This window comes from Podarcis melisellensis (genome assembly GCF_964234715.1).
Source record: "Podarcis melisellensis genome assembly, chromosome: 3".
NCBI lineage: Eukaryota > Metazoa > Chordata > Lepidosauria > Squamata > Lacertidae > Podarcis > Podarcis melisellensis.
Window position 1 is genome coordinate 32,799,482 of NC_138530.1, and position 24,030 is coordinate 32,823,511.

Consider the following 24,030-nt stretch of genomic DNA (forward strand, 5'->3'; position numbering starts at 1 on the left):
TTGACTTCACCCCCAAAGGCACACTCCTCCATTGTCTCCTGAGACAGGAGGGTGCCAACAACAACCATGTTGAATGGATAACTTCAGAAGTAATTCTCAGCAACTGGGACTTCTTTGTTTAGAGAAAAGGCGAGTGTAAGAGGTGACAAAATAGAAGTTTATAAAGTTATGCATGGCTCAGAGAGAGTAGACAGGAAAATTCTCTCCCTCTCTGCTAGCATGAGAACTCATGGGCGTCCCATGAAGTTGCATGTTGAAAGAATCAGGACGGAATAAAAGAAAATACTTCTTCATGCAGCACAGTTAAAACCATGGAACTCATTCAAATTTCTACATGTTTGATCTTTGTGGATCTTATTTTAAGAATATTTTTTTATTAACCGACCAATCACATCAAATCAAACCAAATTACATAAATTCCAAATTACACAGCTGAATTTTAAATTTTTGTTGGGGGTACCCATATTTCAAGTTCCGAAGGGATCCAATCAACTTCTTGCTTCTTACTGCTGTTTTAATGACCACAAATCTAACCTTATGATGTTCACAGTACTATCCAGTCCTTTCTTATTATTTTTCACATCTCGTTGTTATTTTCATATATTTTTCCTTTCTCTTTGTGACCTCTGATAGTCTCCGCAAGCTGGTTAGAACAGTTTGTAATCCTGCGTGGATATTTTTTTTTATCCAGTAGCCATATCCAGACGTTTTCCATATAACATCACTTCCATACATCAAAACAGTCTTAGCGTCATTAATCTTCACCAATCTGCCTCCTTTCTCAAAACCTCTGAGGAGATTCACTAGGAATGCAGTCTGAAAACAAGTCTGTTCTTCCTCCCGGCTATAAATCCTTTGGCAAGATGGCGACTCCGAATTAATTGCTGCTCCATTCCCAAAAGCTCTTATTGCTTCTCGGTCTCCATAAAGCATACTTTTGGTTAAAGTTTATCTCCACACAGACCTTAATCATCCTGCTTGGGTCAGTTCAACCGACGGTTCTAATGAGGAGGGGTTCTTGTAAATCACATAGAAGGAAAGTAAAAAAGGTTCCCCCCCCATTCAGCCTCGTGATCTTTGTGGGTTCTGACATGAATTGACCTGATCCACACCTCCGAGAAGAATGGATGGATCAGAACATCAAATTTCAGCACAGTTCACACCTCAAATACACACGCACACATTCAAATCTATTTTATTTTTATCTATTTTTGAGATAAAATACATTTAGACCTGTATTTTAGGAGAACATTTAAGATACACACAGATTTTTAAAATTTTCTTTTAAATGCAGAAATAGGCTGGGGGAGATTTATGAGTGAACAGATGAGAAAGTGAATCGGACCAAAGAAGGTGGATGCTTCTGTGTTGAGGACTGGTGACTCCAACAACTAGGCGGAGGATTTCTCCACCATCCTGAAAATTCTGATTGGTCTCCTGGGTCTGAGGAGAGATTAAAAGATTGTTTACAGCACACACAGCCTTGGTGAAGCTGTGGAATACAACAGGTGACTCCAGTCTTAGAATACAGTGGTACCTTGGGTTAAGTACTTTATTCGTTCCGGAGGTCCGTTCTTAACCTGAAACAGTTCTTAACCTGAAGCAGCACTTTAGCTAATGGGGCCTCCCGCTGCCGCCATGCCACCGGAGGATGATTTCTGTTCTCATCCTGAAGCAAAGTTCTTATCCCGAGGTACTATTTCTGGTTTAGCGGAGTCTGTAACCTGAAGTGTATGTAACCTATCGTGTATGTAACCCGAGGTATCACTGTACAGTGGTTCCTCGCAAGATGAAATTAATTCGTTCCGCAAGTTTTTTCTTCTTGCGAGTTTTTCGTCTTGCGAAGCACGGTTTCCCATAGGAATGCATTAAAAATCAATTAATGTGTTCCTATGGAGACCGCTTGCCAGGCTGGCGGTGCGGAGAAGGGCTTTTCTCCCCACCGCAAGCCTTCAGCACAGGTACGGGAACAGAGGGGAAGGCGCACAGCGCTTCTCCTCTGTTCCCGGGGCTTGCGGTGGGAGGAGGGTTTTTCCTCCCCACCGCCAACATTCAGAACAGCATTCTGAATGTTGGCGGTGGGAAGGAAAATCCTCCTCCCACCGCAAGTCTTCAGGACAGCCTTCCGAAGGCTGGCGGCGGGAGGAGGTCTCTCTGCCCCACCGTCAGCCTTCGGAGCAGCCTTCCGAAGGCTGCCGGTGGGGCAGAGAGACCTCCTCCCACCACCAGCCTTTGGAGCAGCCTTCCGAAGGCTGATGGCGGAGGAGGTCTCTCCGCCCCACCGCCAGCCTTCGGACAGGTACGGGAACAGAGGGGAAGCCGCGCAGCGCTTCTCCTCTGTTCCCGGGGCTTGCGGTGGGAGGAGGGTTTTTCCTCCCCACCGCCAACATTCAGAACAGCATTCTGAATGTTGGCGGTGGGAAGGAAAACCCTCCTTCCACCGCAAGTCTTCAGGACAGCCATCCGAAGGCTGGCCCGGGGAGAAGGTCTCTCCGCCCCACCGCCAGCCTTCGGAGGAGCCTTCCGAAGCCTGGCGGGGGGAGAAAGGCTCTCCACCCCACCGCCAGCCTTCGGAGCAGCCTTCCGAAGCCTGGCACGGGGATAAGGGCTCTCCGCCCCATCGCCAGCCTTCGGAGCAGCCTTCCGAAGCCTGGCGCAGGGAGAAGGGTCTCCGCCCCACCGCCAGCCTTCGGAGCAGCCTTCCAAAGCCTGGCAGGGGGAGGAGGTCTCTCCGCCCCACCGCCAGCCTTCGGAGGAGGTCCGAGGACAGTGGGGAAGACGCGCTGCACTTCCCCGCTGTCCCGGAGATTTCCCTATGGGCTTTCGTCTTGCGAAGGAAGCCCATAGGGAAATTCGTTTTGCGAAGCGCCTCCAAAACAGAAAACCCTTTCATCTAGCGGGTTTTCCGTCTTGCAAGGTGTTCGTCTTGCAGGGCACCACTGTAGTACATCTTTTGGTAGGTATGACCTACAGATGCTCCCTTCATTGTGACAGGTTGGACTTGTGGGGTAGGTGAGGAAAACCTTCGCTTTTCAGATAGCTCTGGGGAGGGTGTGAGAAACATGGAAGGGTTGTATTTTAGTAGCAGAGCATCTGCTTTGCATGCATAAGGTCCCATGTTCAACCTCCAGCAGCTCCAGATAGGGCTGGGAATGGCCCTCATCTGAAACCCCCTAGAGAGTTACTGCCAGTCTGTGTTGACAATACTGTGCTCGATGGGCAATGGTACTTTCCTATGCTCACTCCTCCTGGTAGCTGGAACATTGGTTTGTTGCACACTGGTCCTGCTGGCAGACTTCTCATAGGCATCTGACTGGCCACTGTGAGAACTGAAGACAGCCTTCTGGTCTGATCCAGAAGGGCTCTTTTTATTTTTATTTTTGCAAAGATGTGTACCTTGAGCAAAATTGCACATAGAAATGGGCATATTAGGATAAATTTGCATTAAAACACTGATGGATTTTCATACTGACTTGTTTTTTAAAAAATAAAAATAAATGGATGTAGAAATGTGTAGGACTGAACTTCAGATTGGAAAAATGAGAAGCTTGGAGAAATAAAAATGGTCAGATTGGCCCATCCCTTCCTACTACTGAAAGCGCCATCCCACGACTGTGATAGCAGGCATACTGATCCAATGAGGTTATTGCCAGTACAGTGGTACAGACGCTTCAGGTTACATACGCTTCAGGTTACAGACTCCGCTAACCCAGAAATAGTACCTCAGGTTAAGAACTTTGCTTCAGAATGAGAACAGAAATTACACAACGGCGGTGCGGCGGCAGCAGAAAGCCCCACTAGCTAAAGGTTCTTAGGTTAAGAACGGACCTCCAGAACGAATTAAGTTCTTAACCTGAGGTACCGCTATATTCAGTGGGAATCCAGGAAATCCAACACCCTTCTCCTACTCAGAAATGGCCACAGGATTTCAATTTCTCCCTCCCTCCCTCCCTCCCTCCCTCCCTCCCTCCCTCCCTCTGTGTGTGTTGGATTGGGATGAATAACTAGAACCACCCACTCAATTTCTCATTTGTGAATGAGACCAGGAAAGGAAAGCACTGCATCATTCTTCCCCATCTCTTCTGCTGAAGTTTAAGAAACGGAATAACAGCTGCTTCCCCATTCTTGAGTGAACAAGTGATTATCCTTTCAGCTCTCTAATTGCCCAATCAGTGTTACATCAAGCAATGAAATCAAGCCAATCAATGCAAAATTCAACTTTAAACATACCCTTTCGTTTGTATATTTATATATGTATGTACAAAACTGGTAAACAAACAACAGCACCAATGCTGGAAATGGCATGCAAACATCTTAAGCGAGGAAGAAGGATACAGCCATGTGCGCTCTCCACACTGTGGCTGAATCAGAAAGCAGTGCTGCCTTGCAGTCATCCAGAATGTATTTTCTGAGCCTAAGCTCTGTTAATCATACCATTACAGAAGGTGGACCTCTCTGCCTTTGAGAGACATAAGAAGAGTCCTGTCGGCTTAGACCAAAGGCCCATCTGTTTCAGCAGCCCGCTTCCCACACTGGCAAATCAGATACCTAGGGGATACCCATAAGCAGAACATCAGACCAATAGGCCGCCTCTCAGTGTTGTTCCCTGGCAACTGGTAGCCAGAAAGGCATAGTGCCTCCAAATCTGAAAGCAGGAACATAGGAAGTTGACTTATACTACATCAAAGCATTGGTTCATCTAGCTTAGTATTGTCTACAGTGACAAGCAGCAAGTCTCCAAGATTTCAGACAAGGTCCTCTCCTAGCCCTACCAGGAGATGCTGGGGACTGAGACTGGAAACTTCTGCATTCAAAGTAGAGGTAGTACAACTGAGCTACAGTCCTTCCCATCCATATAGTATGAGGCAGTTCAATCCCTGGCATTTCCAGGTAGAGTTGGAGATAACCCCTGTCTGAATGCCTGGAGAACTTCTACTAGTCACTGCATTGGTCCAAACTGACCAATGGTCTAACTCCACAGAGGGCAGCCTTCCATTCTCCTCCCCAGCATTGTTTTTATAACATCAGCAAGTAATGGATGTGTATTTCATGGGACTTGGATGGTTCTCAGGTTCTGTTGCCCAGCGAAACTGCAAAAAAGTAAACAATAAACCTTTTCCTAAAAAAAAGTAAAAATAATAATGGTAGCAATTCAGGCTGCCAGATGGTAAAGTTTAATGGCTTTAACTACACATAAACTGGAAACTGATGGGTTTCTAAGAAAGCAGCCTCCTGTTTGCAGATCTTCCTTTGCCGGCACTGCTGACTTCAATTACACAGGTGCTGCTTATTCTTTTTTTTTCTAAGTGGCAACCCAGTTATGTAAGAATTCCAGGAAATCAATCAGGCAGAAACAAAGGAGGCAATTCAGAGGCAGAATAGTTCCCCACTCCACCATCCTTATAAAAACAGCAGCAAAATCCAGCTCCCTCCTAAAAATATCAGAGCCGGGACTTGGTTTCTGTCTGTCCCCAGCCAATCCATTGTCACTCGCAATGGGAAAATGGTCTCACCCCTGGCATTCTGTGAATGAGTTGGAGAGGAAAGCAATTAGACAGGAAAGAATGAAACCATTCATCCCAAAATACCTGCCCTGCCTGCTGTAAACAACTGGGTTTCATTCCCGACTTTTGCAGGCATTTATCTATTTTGAGAAGCATTGCAAAGTCAGTGATTCATGTGTACATAATACTGCCTGTATAATTAGAGACAAAAGGGACCCTCTTGGGAAGCAGCCACTGAGATTTGGGTGCCTGTATAATAATAAGGCTAAATGCCATGAATTTCATAGCACTCAGGCAGCTAGGAAGCACCACTTGATTGGCTCCACAAGATGCCCAGGCCATGAAGTGTAAAATGGACCCCAGACACTTACATGTAGAATAGCCAGCCTGCAATTATGGAGGCAAACAGTTCAGCCAATCGACACTGTGCCAGAATCTTGCTTAATACTTCTTATTCAAAGAAATAAGTCCAGAGACCTTCCCTCTTCCCAACAACTCAAGACACTCTTTTTTACACTAACATTCTCCACCCAGGTGGAGAACTTTTATAAAGCTGACAGCTTTTGCAGGTGTGTTGCAAAACCCGATTCCCAACTTGGGGATCTTTCTTTAGGGGGGACATTATAGTACTGTGACTTAGAAATTGTGAATCAGGAAGTCCCTGATTTGAATCTTAGCTCTGCCATAAACTCATGACGTGGCCACTTTCTCAAGCCTCAGACCCCACATCTCCAATATGGGGGATAATAATATCTGCTGTACCTTACATGGCTATTGTTAGGAACTCTAATGAGAGAATGATAGCTCATCAGAAATTTGAAAGTGCCATACAAATTTAAGTATTGTGGTCATCCTCAACATCTCAGCCAAGGGTTGAGTCACATCACTAACTTGAACCAAGCCCTGCCTGGCATCTATGCCAACCGCCCTCCCCTGCCAAATAGGTGCTGGATGGAGTCGATGTTTGTTGGGCATGTAACTTGGAAGGGAAACATGAACACTTGTTTGCTATTTTTAGAGCAATTTGCTTTTTACTATATTGGGGAATGGAACAGAAAGCAACCAAGCCAAGCCTGCTAAACAAAGGTTTCACCATGCACAAGCTTCTGCTTGTTGAACTCTTAGCTGTTTTGTACTCCCTTTAATATACCTTGGAAATTGTCAGAAAATGAAGCCAATCTATTGAAATGCAATGGATCAATTCATTACAAGGAAGAGGATTGATCAGTTATGCATTGTAACTTTGCATGGCCTAGATCTGAAGCTACAAATGAATGGATTGTTTTTGTTTTCAACAAGAGGGGCTTCACCCACAGATTCCCTTTGGATGGGGCTTGGCTGAGACCTTCCACAGAAGGATGAACAGAGGAAAACAACTCAAAGCTTATGAGAAAGAACCATATTCATCCTTCTTACTTCTATCTAGTCTTCACTCCATACTTGATGCTTTTCTACTGTGTGTGTGGAAGGGAACTTCAGGTAAGAGTGTCTTCCAGTCAGCATCACTGTATACTCAAAGCATCCTTCACCTTTTAGCGCAAACAATGGATGTGACTTCCTCCACTTATTTAGGGAAACCATTTTCATAACCATCATTCCTGCTGGTAAACCAGCTGATCCAGATCAGTGTAGCATCAGTGACCATGGACCACTCAATAGCCAACTGTGAGAGATTTACAAATCACCTTTTTTTGGAGGGGGGAATTACTCAAGTTCTGTGCTGAACTTGATTCCAAAATGGGTTTAGGAGTGTTGGATGTCCCTGGAGCACAGTCGAATTACAGGTCATGGGATTGGTCTCAGTTGCTGCAGCCCAAGAATGCAGACAGGACACTTGTGTAGCAGTGAGGCTGACTCCATGTCCTCTTGGTCCCTATCCATCATGGCTGGTAAATCTGGGCAAAGGTGAATGAATGGCTGGAGGGGGCCAGGGTGTGCTCAATGCCTTGAAAAAGGTGGGGATGCAACCCCTCTTGAAGAGGTCCTTGGATCCAGAGGTTTATGAAAACTACTGTCCAGTCTCTAATATTCCCATCCTGGGCAAGGTGTTTCAGAGAGGGCTGGCAAAGCAGCTGCAGGTATGCCTAGAAGGAGCAGATTATCTAAATCCATTCTGGTCTGGTTTCAGGCTTGGTTTTGGCACTGAAGCATCCTTGGTTGTCCTGACTGTTGACCTCTTGTCAGGTGAGAGACAGGGGAGTGTGACCCTGTTAGTTCTCCTTAACAGTGGAACAACTCAAAAGTAAGTTGAAGAGAACATAATGTGTCCCTCTTGTAGTGCAACCCTCTACTCTGAACAAGTCCCAACAAACAACAGTCACCTCTGATGTCAAGGCACAGTCAGGAGATGGGAAAGGAGTTCTCAACAGCCCTGATTCCACAGACACATCAGAAACGACAAGCAAGCAGGCAAACAAACAAACACTTTGCATCACCCTGCATTGGGTTGTTAAGGGGACTGGGAAATCAACAGCTGTTGCTATGGCGATGACAGTTCATCCCCATTCAGTGCACAGACCTGAGAAGCACACAAGAAGGAAGTGATAGAAAAATGCAGGCAAATGGCAACAGGTTCCTCTGGGTCACAGAAGCTCATTTAGGCCAAAGGAGCAAAGGGAACCTTAGTCCCCTCGTGGCTCTTTTGGATGACAGAAGATGGGAAGGTACTCAGTCTGCTGCTCATTTCTGTTTCTGCTGGCAAATGCTTTGACTACAAGCTGGTGAGGCGGTTGTTGTTTGAGGCCTTTTCCCCCCTCTCTTTCTGGGCTTCAGCCCAAGGTGCTTCAACCTGATCATATTTACCTACTGGGGCATCACACATAAGGATACGAAGAAAGCTCTGCTGGACCAGGCCAAAGGTCCACCTAGTCCAGCTGAGTCACAGTGGCCAACGTATAAGAAACCCGTGAGTACCATTAGTGAGAAGAGCAACAAACAATTAAATAGATCACAATGTATTACAGCACAATTGCATGGAATGGTTTGCCATGCCTATTGGGTGATTAGCTCCATGCCACCACAGAACTTTCTTTCAGAGCCATCTGGTAAAGCACCAAGAGTCTCAAATCAGGGATTCTGGAAGGGAGAACCAAATCGGGTTATTTTCTGTGCACAGTGAATGCTTGTCAAAGGAGGAGTGGCTGCTCATCAGCACCACTGCTGCCAATGAACAGAGCCAATGACTTAGCTCACCACGCCCAGGAAATAGACACCTGGGTGTAAAAGGGTGCTGACATTCTTCTGCCTGATGTACCAAGAGCTTTGTCTCATAACACCACCAGCCCTGGCCCACTTGTGAAGCTATAGAAAACTGACTTATCCATGTGGTGAGCCATGTTTCACAGCATGATAAGGACCACTGCTGCATGGAGCAATGGGAAGCAGCTGGCTATGTCCACTGTTCCTGAAACGAGGCAATAGGGCAGATGTCCCCAAGTCTTCTGGGTCTTAAAAACAGAGACATCCCTCCTTCATGTCTTTCTTTCTTTCTTTCTTTCTTTCTTTCTTTCTTTCTTTCTTTCTTTCTTTCTTTCTTTCTTTCTTTCTTTCGTCTTTCTGTCTGTCTTTCTGTCTGTCTGTCTTTCTTCCTGTCTTTCTTTCTGTCTCTCTCTCTTTGTAGCAAGTGGCTCTTTTTCAGTTTTACATTTTGTAAGAGTGACGCTGTTGGAATATTTATTTAACATGACATTATCTGCAAGAAGAAACTTCACTGACTTTTATTTATTTTTGCTCATAACCCCATTTGCCATTTCAGTCTACCTAGCAGGTATTGTCTCAGAGGAGCCAGAGTGGCGGTGGGATGGCGGGGAGGAGGAAGTGAAAACATGTTAGCCCTTGCCAGTGGATGCATGTTTAGTGTTGCACCTGTGCTTTGTGGTTTAAAAATATCCCTTCAATCTCCATTAATAACTGCTATCAAAGTCCCATCTAAACCCTGGTACAATTTTGCCTCTCTTTCCCACCACCAGAGAAGGATAGAACACTGTCATTATGTGTCCTTTAGATCTCTGTGCGGCTCTTTGTAATTTGATGGCATTTGACTCAGTCGATTGAAAGAGCAAAGCCCAGCCTGCATCACAAAGTCTGGCCTCCTCTTTTTTTTTCCAGAACAGGAAGGGGAAATTGCTGGCATTACATAAAAGCTTCGCAAGCACATATTCTATCTATATTTATTTCTCTTTTGCAGTCTGTTCCCCACCACCACCACCACCACAAAAAAAAAGGCTGGGCTTACAAAACAGTTGCTGCTTTAGTTTCTCTACCACCTGCTTTGTATATCTGGGAGAAAGATTGCAACCACAGTCATACCTCGGGTTAAAGTCGCCTCAGGTTGAATGTTTTCAGGTTGCGTCCCGTGGCGACCCGGAAGTAATGGAACGGATTACTTCCGGGTTCCACTGCTCACGCAGATGCTCAGAATAACATCACATGCATGTGCAGACACGGCGAATCACGTCCTGTGCACACGCAGACGCACAGACATGGGTTGCCTTCTGCTCATGATGCAAACGGGGCTCCGGAATGGATCCCATTCGCATCCAGAGCTACCACTGCATTTGTTTCATGGAGAATATGCCTATCAATGGATACAGGGGCGGACTTTGGTCTTTCAAATTTCAGCAGCGACCTGTGAGAGGTCAAAATTCAGCAACCCCTTGCCTTCTGTTCTGCTCAATTCACTACGCAATAGTTGTGATGCCCTGCAGCGCTCCCTAGGCTCAGTGCCCAGTGTGGCAAAACTGGTTGTACTGCCCTAAATCTGCCTCTGATGGCTCCTAGCCATGATGGCTATACTCTACCTCCACTGTTGGAGGCAGGATGCCTCTGAGTGCCAGTTGCTGGGAATCACAAGTGAGGATAGTGCTGGTCCTGCTTTTGGACTTTCCACGGGCATCTGTTTGGCTAGTTTGAGAACAGGATGCTGGATTAGTTGGACCATAACCCGAAGACAGCAGGATAGAGAGTGGGATGGGTCTGAACACTGCCCAAATACCAAAGTTTTTAATCTTAAGCAGCAGCAGCAGAAAATTCCAGTTACATCAGCCCCGAAACTAAACACAACAGCCATGGACCACCCAAACTGGTACCACCCAGCAGGGAAGCAAAAAGAAATGTTTCTCTACTTTGGGGAAAAGAGAAAATGTTGTCAAGATGGTCATAGCCCTCTGACCTCCCAAGGTTGCATTCCGGCACATATTTACCAGGATTGAAGTCCCAGTATGCTCAATGGGTCCCAAGAGGAGATTTGTGACTGTGTCTTTGCCAAAGAAGCACATCTGGGATGGGGCTGCAAGTGCTTCAAAGGGCAACAAAGCCAGCGACTTGTGGGAGGAGGAGCTCCATTAGAGCTCAAAAGGCTTGGAAAAATATCCATACAGATGGTAGTGGGGGGGGGGGAGAACTCTCCCCTGGCAGATAGTTGCAAAATGTGTTATATTTATTGCTTCCAAGGAGTACAATTGACCACAACAGTACAGTCACTCTGTGAATGTGTGGACACTGTCTGATTCACTGGGAAATTATGTTAATCATTTTCATTAATGTTTGTTTTTTCAAAACAAAGCAGAAAAAGAACAAAACAGAGTTAGTTGCAGTGTGTGCAGCAAACACCTTCTACCACCTGTTGAACAAATCTTTGCCTTGTTTGTCTACGATGCACAGTGTTCAGTCTGCCAAGACAGTTATTGATTCTGCCGCAAAGCCATCCTTGATTTCTAGACTGTTCTTCCAGCAATATGTGAGGGACACGTGACCTCTGACTCGACAGTTTCTTTTATTCCTAACATGGTTCCCAACTTGTTGCTCTTCTCCGTTTACAACTTCCTGGCATAACCTTCATGAAGAGGCAGCCACTATTTATGGAAACAAATATGTCCATTAAATTTGTGACCCTTTGTTCAAAACATGTCAGCAGTATGTGGGTTTGGCACTTGTTTTCCAAATCCACAGTTCAAGTGGAAGCATCTTGAAGAAGCAGATATTTCCTTTCCAGAACACACTTCTTCATTTTAACAGACTCCAAGTCCAAATCCCACCACTGCGCTTCTCTAGTGGTGGTGGTCCCACAAATACTGCCACCTGCAGGATAGACAATCATAGAATCATAGAGTTGGAAGAGACCACAAGGGCCATCGAGTCCAACCCCCTGCCAAGCAGGAAACACCATCAGAGCACTCCTGACATATGGTTGTCAAGCCTCTGCTTAAAGACCTCCAAAGAAGGAGACTCCACCACACTCCTTGGCAGCAAATTCCACTGTCGAACAGCTCTTACTGTCAGGAAGTTCTTCCTAATGTTTGGGTGGAATCTTCTTTCTTGTAGTTTGGAACCATTGTTCCATGCCCGCTTCTCTGGAGCAGCAGAAAACAACCTTTCTCCCTCCTCTATGTGACATCCTTTTATATATTTGAACATGGCTATCATATCACCCCTTAACCTCCTCTTCTCCAGGCTAAACATGCCCAGCTCCCTTAGCCGTTCCTCATAAGGCATCGTTTCCAGGCCTTTGACCATTTTGGTTGCCCTCCTCTGGACACGTTCCACTTTGTCAGTGTCCTTCTTGAACTGTGGTGCCCAATGTTGGGAGCCAGAACAGACCCAAGATGACAGTAGGCACAGAGATCAAGTGGATGCCTGCCTGCCTCCTTACACAGCCACGTGGTTGCATCCTTGGGCTTTCTGAGAGTTCAGGGGCCAACATGGCTGCTAGAAAACGGCTCTTTCATCTTCCTTTCAGAGTGGCCATCCTAGCAAGCATAGGCAACCAAACGAGGTTGACATTTAACGGAATGGCAAAGATTACATTTCTGAGATTATATTTAATATGAGCAGCCCAATTAGTCAAGCAAAATCAATACATTTCTACTGAATAATAAGCCTGGCACACTCTAATGCAGGCTCCTTAGGAGGAGGGGGAAAATAGCCTTATTTTTCTACATTCATTTTCTGTTGTGACATCTCTGGCTGCCTCAAATGATGCATAATGTTATTTTCATCTCTTTCAATTGAATTTTAGTACGTTCCCTTCTTTGATCTATCAATTTCAATATTCATTCATCAAAGCATTATCAAAAGGGGACAGGAACAGATGTAGGTGGAGAAGTCGTCTGTGCCTTGCCCAGCATCACCCAAGGTTTGTACAATATTCACTGCGCAGAATCTGTTCATTTACCCTTTGCTGAAAAATGGGAGTTCGGTGGTGACCTTTGTATGGAAGGTTTCCTCTGAAGGAGACAGTGCAGGGGTCTTTGTGCTTTTGCTGATTGACTGAGAAGAAATCACAAAGATGTAGAGGCGAACGCTCGTAGGATGTTCACACTGGTGACTTAAAATGCGGTGAGATCAGCCTCCTGCCCTGCTGTGTCCCAGGCCACATTTGCATGGTGTTGTGCGCATCAGATATGGGGCAGGGATGCCTCCACCCAGTGCACATTACCCTTTTGGGTTCCTCATGACTGTAACACACACACACACAAACCCCTGAATTTCTATTCACGAAGCTGTCATTTGCACATGCAAATGTCTCAAATGCATACAGTGGGGGTACATGAAAGGGTTTCAAAGGGCACACACCAGTAACTTTTATTTTGCTTTCTCATAGATAAAATAGTTTTATTAAAACTAGTATTATTTTCATGTGAGGAGTAGTAAGTATCACTTTGGGAAACAATGCAGTAGAGCATTAGGTGAAACACATAAGGGAAATTATGTTTTATTTATGGTACCAAAGTGTTTGGTACACAAGAATTAAAAGGCTGCAATCCTAAATATATTTCTTATGTGGAAGTAAGCTGCTTTGGAATGGACTCCCTCAGAAGGTGGTGGACTCTCCTTCCTTAGAAGTTTTTAAGCAGAGGTTGGATGGCCATCTGTCATGGATGCTTTAGTTGAGATTCCCCCATTGCAGGGGGTTGGACTTTATAAATTTCATAGAATCATAGAATCATAAAGTTGCTTCCTGTTCAAGATTAGGGTGCAATACATAATCATCTGCCCAGTGCTGCTGCAGATTGGCTCACATCTAGTTCCACTTCTCCAACTCTGGCGGGGGCACTAAGTGGCTTATGATCACTGTTCCATTCATAAGAGCAGTGCTTTTTTCTGGGGGGATGCAGGGGTATGTGTAACCCTAAACATTTTGTGTTGCCCCAACCAACCAACAGATGGACCAACATGCCAGCTGTCTCCGCAATAGCAGCGCAGACTGGAACTCTGTCATTCTCCCCACCAGTGCCCAGGGAGGGAAGTCTAGGGCGGCCTCAGTGGAGGCGATAGCGCTCCTCCTCCTCTTGCCAGGCTACAGCCAGCCGGTGAGCACTCGCCCCTTCTCACTCAAGCCAACCCCGCCATCACCCTTCCTGTCCTCTCAGTGCCACTGCTACCTCGATTCCCTTGTCCAGGGGTTGGGAGGCAGTTGGGGGGAGGAAGGGGGCGAGGGCGAGCAGGTAAAATGAGAGTACCCCTAAACAATTTTTTAGGGGGGGGGGAAGGACTGCATAGCTTTCCAGTCAATTCAGTTAATCTCATGGCTGTGGCCTTGAGGCCCCACATTGGCACAAGGTTCCTGCACTGCAGGGGTTTCGACCAAATGACCCTTATGGTCCCTTCCAACTCTGTCCTATGATTCTATGAATCAGTCAGTCACCGGCAGGAAGTACGTGATAAGCTGAACCAAATTTAGTAGTGAGCTATTCCATCTTCATAGTTGCTGTTGTTGTTATTTCTATATTCCCCTTCAGCTGAGGATCAGCGTGTGGTTTATGATATAAAAACACAAAAATAAAATACTGAAAGATCATGTGGATCATCAATGACGAACATATCACTGAAGGATATATTGACATCATTGACATTGTGATGGCCACACACAACTGTACATACTCTCTCTTTTTTGGAGGGCTAACTTGGGTCAGAACTTGACACTGTATGACTCGGAGTGTAAACATCAGGTGAAATCAGCAGAGAGGCTGCATTTTTCAAATTTTCTTTATCCTAGGATAAACTCTTCCAGTTGTCGCCGGGCTTGGGTGAAAGCAGCCTCCCTCCTCCCAACTTCTTTATAATGAAATGGAACAGGAGGGGCGCTGTTGTTTGCTCAGGAAGACAGATGCCCACTAATGGAGGAGACCTTTCCCCCTTCTCCGCCTCCTGCTGGAGAATAAAACCCGAGGCTCAGCTGCCTATTCATAGGGAGGCTACTTCCTATGACTCGTCGCCTGTCAGGCGCGCTTGATGAGCAGAGTCGCTTAATCAGGAGACGGGGAGCTGCAGGCGAGCGATAAAGGGGGATCTTTTGTATCTCGGTGTACAAAAATAAAAAGCAATTTCATCAGGCAGAGCCGGGAAGAAACAGTCTTTGCAATTTCATGCTGGGAAAGAATGAAGGCAGCGGGAAAGGAGTGGAGAGTGAGACGGAGAAGCAGGCTCTGTGTGACGGCTCGCTTCTCCAGGGAAAGAAATGGCGGCAAAAAAGGGTCCCAGAGAACTCTGCCAAGAAAATGAAAGATCTTTCCTCCAAATAAATGAGGTTCTCTGAGAAATAACAAGCCTACAGGAGGTCTGGCACAGTGTTGTTGTTTACTCTTGGCTTTCCTTTCATTGCCATGGTGAGGTTCATCCCATTTCTACTCTGCCACATCACCCCAGACTTCATTTTGGTGCAGGATTAAACCAGGGTAAGAGGACCCTGTTTAGCCTTATTGCCCGGCTGATGCCACTGAGGATGCCGAACAAAACTAGCAGTGCCATTTTCTCCAGCACTTAGGCCACTCTCCTTTTCAAACTGTCTGGAGAAAAATATCCTGGAGAAAATAAAGGAGATGCTTGTTTTGTTTGCTTGTGTTCTGCATACGTATACTGCCCCTCTGCCAAGGCCCACACAAAGGCATTTTATTATTTTAAAAAGCTAAAACCAATAAATGATATTAAAATGGAGAGTGACAGAGTGCCCTCAGGCTGATTATATACAAGAGACCTGGCCTGGGCTTCCTGGCTTCTGCCTCCCCTCAGGGCATGTCCGCCCTTCAGTAGCTCCAGGGAAACCAGAGGTTGCTGCCCTGACTGAACAAGCCATCAATGGATCTGTCAGGAGTGAAGGCAATATGCTCCCTGGCCTTGTCTCCCATGCTGCTCAAGTGATAAACCTGTCACACGCTCCCATTGGCTAAAATGGATCTAGGTATGAACAACTGCTCTGTTCACAGAACTGCTGTTTCACACAACCACTTAGAGGCACTCCCATCCCTGCACTTGCTGGTCATTCTCCCCTCCTTTCCCAGCTCTCTTTCCCTTCCCCCACACTTGCCAGCCATTTTCCCTTCCCCCCACTACCCTCACCTAACCTCTCCACTTTCTCTGCCACCACAACCACTTTTAAAATAATCTGGGCCACTTTCCCCCTTTAACACCGCCGCTTTTACCTCCTGGGTGACTGAGCTACTCTTCTGTGGACAAAGGGCGGTATACAAATTTAATAAATGATCAACAACAACAACAACATTGTCAGAGATCAATGAAACAACATTGTCAGAGATCAATGTGGAAGGTGTTGGGAGAAGAGAAGGGAGAGACAGAGACAGAGCAGCCAGCTGCGACATTATCACAGGAGAGCGTGTTGTTGTTGATCAGTTAATAAATGATCAACAACAACAACAACAACATTGTCAGAGATCAATGAAAGGACTCTTACTGAGTCCATGGATTAGGCCTTACATCGGGGGTGGGGGTGGGGGTGGGTATGTGGTCCTTGCGATGCTGCTGGCTGAAATTCCCATCATCCCTAGCCCTTGGCTGTGCAAGTCCAACAACATCTGGAAGACACCAGCCTGTGGGGGGCTGGAAACTTGATGCTTATAGACCGCATGCCACAGAATCCCAGTAGATTGGGGGGGGGCAAAGCAGGCTGTTGGCATCAGTCCTTGCCTGCGGTCTTTCCAAAGGGTTGACTGCTGTGGGAAGCAGAATGTTGGAATAGCTCCAGCAGAGTTTTTCTTCTGTTATTAATTCATAAATGACACTTGATTGTTATTTTTATTCCGTTGCACTGAGTTGTGTCCCATTGCATAAATATGCTGGGCAGCACGGACCAGGCTAGAACGGGGTCACTTTGCTGTGTAATGCAAAAGGTTTGACACCTTTGTCAAGGTGGGCCTTCATTCTGTAGGATGGCCACATACACATCACAAAAAAAAGACAAGAGGGGACACAGATTGGCATAGAAACGGCATGGGCTAGTATATATGCAGAGATGTAAGGTTAGAAATCGTTGTGACAAATTAAATAGAAACATAGTAAATTTTACCCAGAAGCATACATAGGCTCCCTTGTTTCCCTGGCAAAGAGCTGTATCATTGTGTTCCTCTGTCTCTTGACAAGGAGATGTTGGGTGTCCAGAGCAGCAGAGTTTCTGGTTTCAGTGAATTCCAATCCTCCCCCCTCTCACGGCAGACAGCTAAGGAAGTAGATGGGAAGCTCTTACCGAGTCTTCAATATTCACAGCAAGAGGCCTCTGTACGCTGCCTCTTAGGTTAATGGCGTTGCTCCAACTGAGCTCCTCCCTCCTCCTTTCCTAGCAAAAGCACTTCCCCTTATGGTGGCTGCTAGGGGCTAATTGTCTCTGAGTCCTCTGCTCTTCCACTTTCAATGCACATTGGGTTCTGGGAGAAGGGGGAGGGTCAGAAATGCTCTCCAGTGATAACGTCTCAGCTGGCTCCTCTGTCTCTCCCTTCTCTTCTCCCAACACCTTCCACATCTTCTGTTTGCCTGTCTCTGAGCTGTGACCTTCCTCAAACCACTGCTGTAATTCAATACTGCCTTCCTCTTTTCTGGAAGATTCAGTCTCGTCCCCCTCAGTCCAGGCCCTGACACAGAAGAGTGGCCTGGGGATGGCATGGACAGGCAGGTGGGCTCTTAGCTGCTCAGAGCCAGAGTGAAGGGGTATGATATTTGCATACCCCCTGGGCCTGAGCTCCAGTGTTATTAAGGTTGCAAGGTTTTTAACTGGGGCAATCAGAATAAGACCCACTATTTGACTATTGATTCAAAACCCTAAAATGTATTTTATATAATTGACTTTTTATTTCTATTCTTTGTATATCGTATTGTTGTTTTATTGCTATGGCCAATGGCCGATGCAAATAAAGTTTCATTCATTCATTCATTCTAATGATATGAGACAGGGACAAAAACTTTTCTCTACCCACTTTCTCTATGACATGCATAATTTTTATAAACTTCTATCGAGTCACTCTCACTCACCTCTTCTCTAAACTAAAACACCCCAACCCAGTGGCGTAGCGTGGGTTGTCAGCACCTGGGGCAAGGCAAGTAATTTGCGCTCCCTAACCCGTGGATTTGCGCCCCCTAACCCTAACCCCCAGGTGTTGCGGCCAGTGTGGCCGGCCCCCCCTGCACCCCCACACTACGCCACTGCCCCAACCCGCTTCAGAAAACACCATGGAGTGGAGGGGGAATAACTGAAGGCCGAGAACGGCATTGAAATGTCATAGCCATATATTGTTGGCCCTCTTCACTGTCTCTCAAAACAGGCTTCAAGCAGTGAGTCGTCAAGATGGTTTAAATTACTAGTGCCATGTTGAACTTGATATAAGCCAGTCTAAATGTCTTTGAATAACTACACACAGAGAGATATATTCACAACTAATCCCTTGGGACTGAAATGATGTTGAATTTAGTGAAGTGGCTCTTGAGTTGAGATGGCTGTAGGAATTACCAAGAGAGGGTCATGCGGATCTGCTATGCATTTTGAAGGTTCTTTCCCCCCCACCCCCAACGTGGGGAAGTTTCATAGGAGAAATCCTTCAGGGCTCTTAACTCCTAGTATGAACACATTTGAAATGTCAGTGGCTTTCGGTAGACGTTACTAGGTTGCACAATGCGTCATTCCCTCTTTTTATTTATTTGGAAGTAGCATTTTTAAAAATAAATGTTATTATAAAAATTAATTTCTGAAGTACACGGATTACTCTGATCTGTCTTCTGGTCATATACATTTTTTGTGTTTTACTATGCAGTAGCTTTCCATATGGTTTGCCCGTATCTGAGTTATTAGCCAGTACCCTATGGGGAGGAGTGAGGGCTACAATGGAGGAAGTAGAAAGTGCCATCTTTCCCATTAAGAAACTTGTGATACTGGTCTAGTATAGAATTTGAGAGCAGGGGAGCTTTTCTGGATGTTTAAGGGACAGAGCAAGACTCCTCCTGTTTTGTAAGTGTTGAATCAGTCCATCGTATTTCTAAATGGTTGCTCAGGAAATGCTCACAAGTTTTGGTAGGATGGGCCCTTGTCAATTTAATGTTTTGCCCATAGTGCCAAAAAATGACTAAGGCCAGACTTGGCATGGTAGCAGGTAGCTAGGAAGCTGTCTTAGTCAGTCTGCTATACTGACTCTCAGCTGCTCCTCAGAATTTCAGACAGGGCTCTCTCCCAGTCCTACCTAGAGATTGAACCTAGAGCCTTCTTCATGCAAAGCAGATCCTCTACCACTAAGCAATGGCCCTTCCTCATAATTCACAGGGTAGTCAGTTTACTTTAATGACTACAGCAGCCTTTTCCAACCTGGTACCCTCCATATGGAGACAGGAGTGCTTGGCGTGCTCTGGTCCATGTGGTCACGAAGAGTTGGACACAACAAAACAACAACACCCTCCAGATGTTTTGGACTACAACCATGATTAGCCTCAGTCGACTTATCTAGAGGACATCAGGGTTGTTCAATGGCAGTAGAGGTAGTGCTAGATTGGTTCCACCAGTGTCCTGACTCCCACCACTGCCCTACCTCACCACAGGCCCATCCATATAAGATGAATTATTGCTGGGGACAGGAGGGTGGCATTGCGGCTCCACCCCACCCCACGGGCTGCAAATGAGGTCCAACTTGTATTTACTTTTGGAAACCCTTAAAATATTTTCCTCAACTTTTTGATAGGTGCATACAGGAGTTTACAGGCAACACAACTTTAAACTTTTATTTTTTAAAAGCAACAACAAGGGAAGTCTATTACCTTTTCTTTTTGTGCAAAAATTGAATCCAATTTCCAATTTGGAACGTGAAACCTTTCCCCAAGTCACCCTGATGCTCTCTGTAATTCAGGCGATACCCTGCTCTAATGCCCACACCTCACCCACACAATAACCCTAATACATATCACTGTTTAAGGATACGGGTTGGTTTTTTTAAAGCCACAGTAAGCAGGAATACATTAGCCACATATTTATTTTATTTAATGTATTCATACCCCATAAATACATTTATGGTGACCTTTTACAAGGTGTCTCAAGGGCAGTAAGTCAAGTAATCAATAAAATTAAGAAGAACAGGCCAATGAAAATAAAAAAGCGACAAAGAGCACCATATGCATTGAATAATATACATCTTTGATGTTTGCCTGACAAACATGGCTCCTTGCATTTGCTTTATGTCTGGCTTGAGCAACTATTGAATTACCGCCTCTTAACATGACATTTTTATATGACATGAAAGCCCAGCCAAGGATCTGATAATAGCCACCCTTAGCATTTCTCTTGTGCTTTTTCCTAAGTGGTCAAAACACTTCATGCATGTTTTCAGTGATCGTTCCTTACAATAGGAGGTGAGTCAACATCATTCTCCATCACTGCTAGGGTACTGAATGTTCCTAAATTAATGATATAGCAGCTCAAAAGTGGCTTGTAAGGACCATGTGGTCTCAGACACCGTAGCCAGTTCAGACCTCCTCACATGTTGAGCTTCTCAGGTAGACTGAAAGGGAACAAAGTCTTGATCACCTAGACCCTCCCTAGGCAAGTTAAGCCTGGCAGGACAGCTTACTCTATGGTCTTAACCCCTTCATACATTAATTAGACTTAAGCATGTTGGCTATATGAGGTCCCATGGGATCTTGTGAGGGGTAGAGTGGCCAAGAGCTTAGAAGCCCCAGTGGCAAAGAAAGGGAGGATATTTTGCTCATATGACTATGCCATAAATCAGAACAAATGCTAAGAAAGACCTAACCTCTGAATAAGTAAATCATGATGACGGCTCAATGAACAGGACATCTGGAGGGGCCTGAAGAAAGCAGAGCATTGTGGTTATTAAAGGACCCATTTTTCTCACACAGACAACTCTGTGACAGCCTGTCAGCTAAATATATGCTCATTTTTAGGCCATCAGCTTTGCTGACTCCACCTATGACACTAGCAGTTCCTGAATTGACCTTAGATCCACGTGTTATGCAACCTTGATAAATATAGATGTGTTTTGATTTCACTTCTTACCCAGCCTGGTGAGCAACCTCCTATTTGTGTTGGGCACGCGTATAAAGTACTTACGTCACAAGTGAAAAACGATGCGTCACCTTCTCCTTCTTGTTGTTGTTTTAAATTGTTTCAGTATCTTAGTCTTTTTGTGACTTCCTGTCACATTTACCTAATTAATGACTCAGTAATTTCAGTTGTCCCTGGAAGAACTCCAGGTTCCAAGTAATCTTACTGCCCTGTGCATCATTGAGAGAGCTTAAGTCTGGAACCAGACCATGAATTCTATAAGCTGATTGACTGAGCTTAAATGTAATATAGGGTCACAGTTAGGGGAACCTCACAGCTCCCCATACACACAGCTTTCCCTAGCTGAAGCTCCTTCTGGGGCTGTTTCGTCTCCCTGACCGTGTCCTCCGTGGGGCGTATCAGGAGAGGCGGCCTGTTCCAGGCTGGGCTCTTGTGTTCTAAATGCAGCCCCGTTTCATCCAAGGGGAGCCTTGGGATCTGCCAGATCTAAAGTCCCCCTCAATTCCTAGACATGCCCCCAGAACAAAGGCGAAACTATGCCAGCACTGGCACTTGTGCGGTTATTTCCACTTCCGCTGGAAACAATGGGGCTGGGGAAAGGGGTAGTGAAAAATCTACAAGGAAAAAGGCATAAATTACTGATGGCTTATGATGATTTCACACCTAACTCAAATTGTAATACCACTTTGTCTCCATTATACTGAATGGAGAGAAAAAACACCACAGGATGCATTTCTAAGCCTCAGGAATGCAGAGAATTAGCTGCACCCCTGTCACTGCCTAGCAAAGTTTTATATTTACCGGCTCAGGGTGCACACCATCTTGCCTCAAAATGGTCATCCAAAGAAGAAAAACTACACTCAGACTGCATCAAAGACCAAACATTGGAACTGAATAACACGGGAAATGTTGGCTGATAATGTTGTGTCATTTAACAGAAAACTTGTTTAGAGTCTTCTCCAGCTTAAAAGGCCTCTGGGTCTGTTGTGAACACTGAAGAAGCAAATAGGAGACACACAGTAATTTTGATGACTGCAGTTAGGTAATCACCCATTTTATAGAGCAATTGTGCAAATCAGTCCATTTGCAGTCTGTGTCACTTTTTCATATATTCACCCATCTTGTTTCTGTATTAATCTGTGATTTAAACTGTCAACAGAAAAATACATTTCAAACCTTTCTTTTGAACTGCTGAAATGCTCTCAAAATATTCATTTTAAACATATTTTTGTAAGCCTGATAATGCCTGAATAGTCCTAGAGTACAGTGGATGCTTAGGTTGCGAATGTAATCCGTGTGGGGCGCACGTTCGCAACCTGCAGCGGTGTGTCTGCGCATGTGCAGGTTGCGATTCGGCGCAAAGCGCGATTTAGTGCTTCTGCGCATGCGCGACCCCTGAAATCCAGAAGTAACCCGTTCCAGTACTTCTGGGTTTCGGTGGGTCCGTAACCCAAAAAACACACAACCTGAAGTGTCTGTAACCCGAGGTATGACTGTATGCCAACCCAAGAATGATTTTGGCAAGAGCATGGTATGGAGAAAGTAGTTAGGGGGCAGTTTTCCTCCCTCTCTCATTAGACCAGAACTCAGAGGCATCCTGTGTGGTTCCATGTTGGAAATACAGGCTAGACAAAACCAATTACTTCTCCACACAACACGTAGTTAAGACTATGGAATTCATTCCCGCAAGGGAAAGCAATGGCCACCAAATTGTCTGGCTTTAAAGGATGCTTAGACAAATTGATGGAGGGTAAGGCTGTTGATGGGTTGATGAAGCCCAATGGTTATGTTCTCCCTGCACAGCTGGAGGTCCTATGCTTCTGAATACGACAGGAGGGGACAGTGCTGTTATGCTCAGGTCCTGCTTGTTGGCTTCCCATAGGTATCTGGTTGGCTTCTGGGAGAAGAGAAGGTTGGACTAGCTGGGCTACAGGCCTGATCCGGCAGGCTTTTCTCATGTCATGTTCTCACCCTATTTGAATTGGTCTGCTGTTATTATTCTGCTACGATGCAATACCACAACCTCTTTAAACCTTTGAGTTTGGATGCCTCAGTAGTAAATCAATCTCTCAGTAAAAGGCTGCAGACAGAAGTAATGTCTTTGTTTTATGAAAAAGGGACTAATTCACCATGGATATTATACCAAGGAATACAATCACACCAATGTGCATTTGAAATTCTTTTATTGTTGCTGTAGAATAAGTTTGTTCGTTTGTGGCTAAAACATTCTAACAGTTTGGTAAAACCTGAAAACTGAGGCTAGTCTGGAGACCTTTTGTACCCCAGTTGTCTCTTAATACAATTTATTTATAAAATGAACCTATAAAAATGCATTGCAGAAGCAACAAGGTTTGAACGAAGACATGGAAGCAGACATGACACTTAATGAGATCAACAATGAATACTTAAGTGTTGGCTTATGACAAATACAGTCCGTAGAAAGAGTTCACTGAAATTCTAAGAAAAAGTGCTGGGGGGGGAAGTGCTTAGTCAACAGAGATGACGTATAACTAAGCTAGGACATTTCAAGGAATACATGTAGCCTCAAGTCACTAGACAGAGTAGGGAACTTGCTTCTTAGCAAGTGTGGGGTTATTTCCAGAGTGGCCAAGAGAGTGAATAGAGAAGGGGCAGCCAACAATTCCCAGGCCTACAATTCCCACAATTCCCAGTTATCACAGACAGCAGTCAGGGATATTGGGATTTGTAGTCCAACAATATCTGGAGGGTCACAGGTCCCCCTTCCCTCTTCTTGCTAGAAACCTCTCCCCTCTAATAGTTTGCATGACAGCAGCTCCCCCATTTATTTTTATGTCAAAAGCAAAGGTAACAGATGCTCTAGAAAACAGGAAGCAGTTCACGAATCAAGCATATAAACCAGAGTGTCTGAGACACTGAGAATGGTGACCTTCCAAGACCACAGAAGGTCCAACCGGCCACATGTTGCGGCCTGCCAGGGGCTTGACAACCTGATTTTGTCTGGCAGGCAGCAAACACAAGATTTATCAGTCTCCCTGGTGGATAGGTGGCTCTCAGTGTGTGTTTGTTTTAGCTTGCTGGCTCACTAGTTGTTCAGGCATCCCCTTTTACTGGGAAGTGGTCCTGTGAAAAGGACTTTCTGGAGCAAAGGGGAGGTGGCACTGTGAGAGTCCTCTGTTTGGCATTCTAGGAGTCATTTTTCAGCCACCTGTTTCTTGCTGTAGGGGAGTTACACTGGGGTGGGTGGAGTGACTGTGGACATGA

At 45.4% G+C, this 24,030-nt stretch overlaps 1 long non-coding RNA gene across 1 annotated transcript; it reads left to right on the forward strand.

Annotated features, from left to right (window-relative positions):
• Positions 1-7,963: 7,963 nt before the first annotated feature.
• On the forward strand, positions 7,964-11,407 carry LOC309366236. The gene is made up of 2 exons (XR_014166600.1): positions 7,964-8,167; positions 11,071-11,407. It is a non-coding gene; the product is annotated as an uncharacterized lncRNA (long non-coding RNA).
• The last annotated feature ends 12,623 nt before the right edge of the window (positions 11,408-24,030 follow it).